Source organism: Mauremys mutica, chromosome 3 (assembly GCF_020497125.1).
Source record: "Mauremys mutica isolate MM-2020 ecotype Southern chromosome 3, ASM2049712v1, whole genome shotgun sequence".
Taxonomy (NCBI): domain Eukaryota; kingdom Metazoa; phylum Chordata; order Testudines; family Geoemydidae; genus Mauremys; species Mauremys mutica.
The window spans coordinates 7,051,645-7,059,536 of NC_059074.1; positions in this window are offsets into that span (position 1 = coordinate 7,051,645).

Consider the following 7,892-nt stretch of genomic DNA (forward strand, 5'->3'; position numbering starts at 1 on the left):
GCCCAGCCCCTCAAAGGTGCCCAGGTGCCCATTTCCTAGGGAAATCCCTGCCCAGGGCGAGCTGAGATGACGAAGAAATCTCTGCTATGTACGGGCACAATCAGGGGGGCCATCCTCCGAAGCACCTGGCATTGGAGATTGTCAGAGGCTGGGTTGGATGGACCGTTGGTCTGCTCTGATGCAGAAACTCCCCTGCTCCGAAACAGCTGAAATTATCGCATCACATGCACGCCGAAGGCTGCAATTTGCCTCTCTCGCCCTCCTGCAAAGTGGGTATTTTGCTTCCTCTAAGGGTACGTCTACACTACAAGACTATTTCGAATCTACTTAATTTGAATTTGTGGAATCGACCTTATGAAGTCGAATTTGTGTATCCACACTAAATACACTAATTCGACTGTCTGAGTCCACAGTAACAGGGCCAGCGTCGACTTTGGAAGCGGTGCACTGTGGGAAGCTATCCCACAGTTCCCGCAGTCCCCGCTGCCCATTGGAATGCTGGGTAGAGCCCCCAATGCCTGCTGGGGGAAAAAATGTGTCGAGGGTGGTTTTGGGTAACTGTCATTATTGAACCGTCACTCCCGCCCTCTCTCCTTGAAAGCGCCGGCGGGAAATCTGTTCGCGCCCTTCTCTGGTCGGTTACAGCTCGGACGCCACAGCACTGCGAGCATGGAGCCCGCTGCGATCATCGCTGCACTTATGGCCGTTGTCAACTCCTCGCACCTTATCGTCCACCTCTTCCACAGTCAGCTGCTGAGAAATCGGGCGAGGAGGCTCCGTCAGCGCGGTGAGGACAGGAAGTCACAGAGTGGCGCAGACCTCTCACAAAGCAGGGTACGCTGTGCAGTGGAGATCATGGTGGCAATGGGTCAAGTTCATGGTGTGGAACGGCGATTCTGGGCCCGGGAAACAAGCACGGACTGGTGGGACCGCATAGTGCTGCAGGTCTGGGATGAATCACAGTGGCTGCGAAACTTCAGGATGCGTAAGGACACTTTCCTTGAACTCTGTGACTTGCTGTCCCCTGCCCTGAAGCGCCAGGACACCCGGATGCGAGCAGCCCTGACTGTGCAGAAGCGAGTGGCCATAGCCCTCTGGAAACTTGCAACGCCAGACAGCTACCGGTCAGTAGCGAACCACTTTGGCGTGGGCAAATCTACCGTGGGGGTTGCTGTGATGCAAGTAGCCCACGCAATCGTTGAGCAACTGCTCTCAAAGGTAGTGACTCTAGGAAACGTCCAGGTCGTCAGAGATGGCTTCGCCACGATGGGATTCCCAAACTGCGGTGGGGCTATAGATGGGACTCACATCCCTATCCTGGGACCAGCCCACCAGGCCAGCCAGTACATTAACCGAAAGGGCTACTTTTCTATGGTGCTGCAAGCACTGGTGGACCATAGGGGACGTTTTACCAACATCTACAACGGGTGGCCGGGCAAGGTTCATGACGCGCGTGTGTTCAGGAACTCTGGTCTGTTTAGACGCCTCCAGGCAGGTATTTTCTTCCCGGACCACAAAATAATGGTTGGGGATGTGCAGATGCCTACAGTGATCCTCGGGGACCCAGCCTACCCGCTAATGCCCTGGCTCATGAAGCCCTATACAGGCGCCTTGGACAGTGAGAAGGAACTCTTCAACTACCGGCTGAGCAAGTGCAGAATGGTGGTGGAGTATGCTTTCGGACGTCTCAAGGGGAAATGGCGGAGCTTACTGACTCGCTCGGACCTCAGCGAAAAAAATATCCCCATTGTTATTGCTGCTTGCTGTGTGCTCCACAATCTCTGTGAGAGCAAGGGGGAGACCTTTATGGCGGGATGGGAGGTTGAGGCCAATCGCCTGGCTGCTGATTACGCTCAGCCAGACAGCCGTGCCGATAGAAGATCCCAGCGGGAAGCGCTGTGCATCCGGGAGGCTTTGAAAGCTAGGTTCCTCGGAGAGCAGGGTAACCTATGACTCTCCAGTTGATTTACAGAGAAGCTGAACCTGAGCCTGTTTTAGTGCTTGTTGACTTCGATCTGCGGTTACATACCCCATTCTCCAGGTTTCCCCCCTTCCAACACACGTTTTAAAATAAATTTACTGGAACACTGATTATTAACAAAGTTTTCTTTAATTATGAATTCCTGTTCAAGGGTTGAAACATGGACGCAGACTGTGGTGGGTACGGTGTGCACTGATGTACAGACCGCTTCTACACTAGAGGAATGACAGGCTCCTGCTCCTACAGCGGTCTCTGGGGGGAGGACGGTTGCAGGTGGGTGTGCAGGAAGGGGTGGGTTTGCAGGAAGGGGTGAGGGGTGCCGTCTTTGGGACGGAGTTTGGATGCAGGCTCTGGGCTGGGGGTTGGGGCGTAGGAAGGGGTGAGGGGTGTGTGGGAAGGGTGAGTATGTGTCCGTGGATGAGGGCTCTTGCTGGGGCTCAGGGCATCGGAGAGGCTCGTGGCTAGGGTGGAAGGGCATGGTAAGGGCAGCCTGCCTTGCCATTTGTGGATGGCAGGTGCTAGGACCCTGGGGCAGCATACACCTCCCAGACTGACCCTGGTGCCTAGTGACTGCAGTCTGTGTGTGTCCTGCTGTTGATCCTGCCCCCAAGTCTGTACCCTGGTAATGGAGGCTGTCCTATGCAATTAAAAAACCCCTCCCCCCCCCTTCACACAAAGTCTTCTGACAAGGAAAACATGACGGAAACAGTGAATAACAACAAACTACTCTTAATACTCAACTACACAGTGGGGGGATGAAACTTGGATTTGGGACTGGGTGATCCAGGAAGGGAAGCGCTTCTCAAAATTTATGGCATGAGAGCTGTTTGGTACATGAGCGCTCTGCTGAGGTGCAGTGACAGTTTTCACGGCCCCTAGCGCCCATCCTTCTTGTGATTTTGGGTGAGGGGGGGACAGGACTTTGTGGCGGGGGAGGGTGGTTGCAGATACAGTTCAGGGGGGCTCTCTCCTCCTGCCTGCGGTCCTGCAGAACATCTACAAGGCGCCGGAGTGTGTCCGTTTGCTCCCTCATTAGCCCAAGCAGCGTTTGAGTCGCCTGCTGGTCTTCCTGCCGCCACCTGTCCTCCCGTTCGCTGTGTGAGCGCTGGTGCTGACATAGGGTCTCCCTCCACTGTCTCTGCTCGGCCACCTCGGCTCTGGAGCAGGCCATCAGTTCCGAGAACATGTCGTCCCTAGTCTTTTTCTTTCGCCGCCTAATCTGCGCCAGCCTCTGTGAGGGGGAAGCCGGGGCAGTTCGTGAAAGAGCCGCAGCTGTGTGATGGGAAAAAGGAAGTGATTTCCTTGAAAAGATACATGTTTGCGAACACTGAACACAGTCTAGTCAGTTTCTGTGAACAAGACCATACAGGGCACCTAGTCTCACAAGCTCTCAGGACAAGTTCGAGATTTCGGAATACGCTTTCATTGGCTGCGGTCTTGCACAGGAGATCGGACAAGCGGGGCGGTACAGCTGAATCCGTGTAGCAGCCAGGCCTGGTAAGCACTACACTATAGGCTGCTTAACAGTTAATGGATAGCTGTGCCCTCCCGCTGAAGGCAATCTGGAAAGCATAAAGTCTGACCCTGTTCCAGCCCCTCGCGGCTGTGCCCGGGAAAGATCACTGTATGCTTTTCCTCTGCGGCCTCCAACACGTGGCTGTTAAACGAAGGTCATTGCTATGCAAAGTAAAAGTCAAGCATTCACAATAGTAACAGTACACTAATTGCCCTAATTAGATGCAGCAGTCGCCGAACGAGATTACCCTGAGGCGGGTCACTCGGAGAGAGAGAGAGAGGATGCTGCGAGAATCCCTGCACAGACCAGGACCGTATGCTGCCATGCTGGTGGAGGCAATGATTCCGCTGTACATTAGGATGGCCTGGCGCGGAAGAGTGTGCTTCCACGGAGCACCAAATAAGGCACCTCTCCCCAGGAACCTCCTGCGGAGACTTTTCGAGCTGCTCTACAAGAGCTTCGTGGAAGTGTCCCAGGAGGATTTCTGTTCCATCCCTATATGTGTGGACCTTCTTTTTATATAGTTTTATAGGGAAAAGTTTTTATATAGTTTTTATACATTTTTTATTCCTGTTTTTTAAAAAATAAATGTTTCCATGTTTATAGCACTTACCGACTGATCCTTCCCCTGATTCTGAGTCCGGGTTAACGGCCGGGGAGGGTTGGTAGGGGATCTCTGTGAGGGTGATGAAGAGATCCTGGCTATCAGGGAAAGCGGTATTGTAAACGCTGTCACCTGCGTCGTCCTCCACAAACCCTTCCTCATCTTCCCCATCGGCGAACATCGCCGAGGAACTGCCCGTCGACACTATCCCATCCTCAGAGTCCACGGTCACTGGTGGGGCAGTGGTGGCAGACCCACCTAGAATGGCATGCAGTGCCTCGTAGAAGCGGCATGTCTGGGGCTGGGCTCCGGAGCGTCCGTTTGCCGCTCTGACTTTTTGGTAGCCTTGTCTCAGGTCCTTGATTTTCACGCGGCACTGCGTTGTATCCCGGCTGTATGCTCTGAGTGCCATGGCTTTGGAGACCTTCTCGTAGGTCTTTGCATTCCGTTTGTTGGAGCGCAGCTCCGACAGCACAGACTCCTCGCCCCACACAGTGATCAGATCCAGGACTTCCCGGTCTGTCAATGCTGGGGACCTCTTTCTAGTCTGAGATTGCATGGACTCCTCTGCTGGAGAGCTCTGCATCGTTGAAGGTGCTGCTGAGCTCGCCCCGATGTCCAACCAGGACATCAGATTCAAAGTGCCCAGACAGGAAAAGGAATTCAAATTTTCCCGGGTCGTTTCCTGTGTGGCTGGTCAGAGAATCCAAGCTTGGACTGCTGTCCAGAGCGTCAACAGAGTGGTGCACTGTGGGATAGCTCCCGGAGCTACTAAGTTCGATTTGCATCCACACATAGCCTAATTCGAGATAGCCATGTCGAATTTAGCGCTACTCCCCTCGTCGGGGTGGAGTACTGATTTCGAACTAAAGAGCCCTCTAGGTCGAATTAAACGGCTTCCTGGTGTGGACGGTTGAGCGATTAATTCAAATTAACGCTGCTAAATTCGATTTAAAGTCCTAGTGTAGACCAGGCCTAAGTTGCAGCACAGCTTGATAAATCAGGCAGGTGTGTGAGTCCACGGGGCCTGGAAACGCTGGAAGGAACCTACAGATCTTCACTTGTTTTTGTGATCCTGCAACAACCCACTGTTGTGTATTTGGTTGTCATGGTTTTGTTGCTATGGCAACTGAGTTAGATTATTATGGGTTAGCTCAACCGGTTTCAACCGGCTGAGAAGCTCTCTGTAGATATGTAAATAAAATGGAGGTTTTGGTTAGCTGCCTGCTCTCTGGCCTCAAGTGATTGCTTCCTACACCGGCTGCCCCAAGGATATAACACCCACCACTGTGATGCCATCAACAGGAATTGACCCCACAGCCTCTAACATAAGAATATGAGCACAGCCCCACTGGGTCAGGCCAATGGTCCATCTAGCCCAGTGTCCTGTCTTCTGACAGTGGCCAATGCCAGGTGGTTCAGAGGGAATGAACAGAACAGGGCAATTATCAAATGATCCGTCCCCTGTCATCCACTCCCAGCTTCTGGCAAACAGAGGCTGGGGACACTCAGAGCATAGTTTTGTTAGGCCTGAATAAAGATATAGCAGACAAAACAGTTATGCCAACCTGACCGAAGTCAGGCTAACAAGGGCTTCTGGGTAATCCTGGAGTGGAAAATACTAAGAAGCAGCATGTCTCACAAAGCCCTGGGAAAAAGTGAGATAAGTGAGGAGCTGCATTCCTGGCATAGTACCAGCTGTGCTGTGTTAGGAGCAGTTCCTTTGAGGAACTGATAAGGAGCCAGCCTCCCTGTATTCACTCCCTGGGTTAGTCTTCGGTTTGTTTTTAACTCCCCTACATTCCTAACTTTTGGTGCTTGTTAAGATATTATTAACAATCTAATGCTGTAAACGTAGGGGACTAGGCATGCGTGTATATTAAAGATGTCTAGTTTTTAGTTGTTAGAAAAAGGGGGGGTGGGTTTTGCTCAAGTGAGTGATGTATGACGTAATGGAACTGTCTATATAGGCTAATACTAAGCTGTAAAGGGGGGGCTGGTTCTCTCTGGAGCCGAGCTGCTCTCTATTGCTGCGTGCACTTGTCAATAAAGAGCTTTTGATCGGAGCTTGCTGGTGTTGCCTGTCTCTCTGCGGTCAGACAACGAACCTCACCGTCTGGGTTCGTGTCCCTGACATTTTTGGCGACTCCGCCGGGACTTTGTCTGACTCTCTGGCGGGGGATCGGACTCTGAGGCAACGCAGCGCGCATCCTCCGGTTTAGAGGAGCCTTGCCTGGTGATCTGATCTCTGCGTCGGCAATAAGGCGAGTTCTGTGACCCAGCTGAAGCTCGTAGAAATCCAGCAACAGCCACCTACCCGTTGAGCAGGGTCAAGGTTGCCTGGGTTAGAGTCCCAGTGCAGATTGTCGGGGTTCGAGTCCCTGACAGTTTTACATCTCTGCCCATCCTGGCTAATAGCCATTGATGGACCTGTCCTCCATGAACTTATCGAGTTCTTTTTTTAACCCTGTTATAGTCTTGGCCTTCCCAACTTCCCCTGGCAAAGAGTTCCACAGCTCGACTGTGCATCGTGTGAAGAAATACTGCCTTTTGTTTCTTTTCAGCCTGCTGCTTATTCATTTCATTTGGTGACCCCTGGTTCTTGTGTTATGTGAAGGGGTAAATAACACTTCCTTATTCCCTTTCTCCAGACCACTCAAGATTCTATAGCCCTCGATCATATCCCCTTTCAGTCGTCTCTTCTCCAAGCTGAAAAGTTCCAGTCTTTTTAATCTCTCTTCATATAGAAGCTGTTCCAGACCCTGAATCACATTAGTTGCCCTTTTCTGTACCTTTTCTAATTCCTAGATATATCTATATGTATTTGAGATGGGGCGACCAGCTCTGCACACAGTATTCAGGATCTGGGTGTACCATGGGTTTATATAGCTGCAATATGATATTTTCTGTCTTATTATCTAACCTTTTCCTAATGAGTCCCAACATGCTGTTCGCTTGTTTGACAGCCGCTGCACATGGAGTGGATGTTTTCAGAGCACTAGCCACAAGGACTCCACGGTCTCTTTCTGCAGTGGTAACAGCTAATTTACACCCCATCATTGTATCTGTAGCGTTGGGATTATGTGTTCCGATGTGCTTTGCATTTATCAGTGTAGAATCCCCCCCTGCCCCCGCCAAGGGCAATCCCCGACTACGTGAGCTCAAGGTTAGCTTCATCCGATGGTTCAGTAGTAGGCTGTTTTTTTGTCCATGGACCTGCCTTGCCATGGGAACCCCAATAGCTTTGCTAAGTGCCTGCGCTGTACAGTAGCTGAACCCCTTCCTGCGTGGCTCTCTTTACACCCCTTATGTCGCACGAGGGCTTGGGAAGCCCAGCAGATCTCAGGAGCCCTCCAGCAGCGCTGGGGCCCTCGGGAAGTTCATGCTCTCGGCAGCAGCGCACGAGGCCCTCTGCCACAAAGCTGGGCCAAACCCCAGGTGTACGATCCCCAAAGCACTGGAAATGCTGCTGCTCTTTAGCTATAAGGGGCCTGCGCTGCATCGGGGGTAAATCAATGTAGACTCCTTGGGGACGGCTCTGCAGTTAGTGTAAATCCAGCACCACCCCACTGACTTCAGTGATCAAACCAGCGAACACCTGGCTGAAAACCAAGGTCTCCGGGGCCTGCTCTAGGTTAAGCCCCATCGGGTGCCTCTGAACAGGTGTCTAACAGCAGTGTCCTCTCGTTCTGGCTTTCTAGGAACAAGGTGGCCCGAATGCAACACACCTGAAGGAATGCAGCTCACCCCACCACGTGGACTAGCCCCTGGGATCAGCGCGGGTTAAAAAT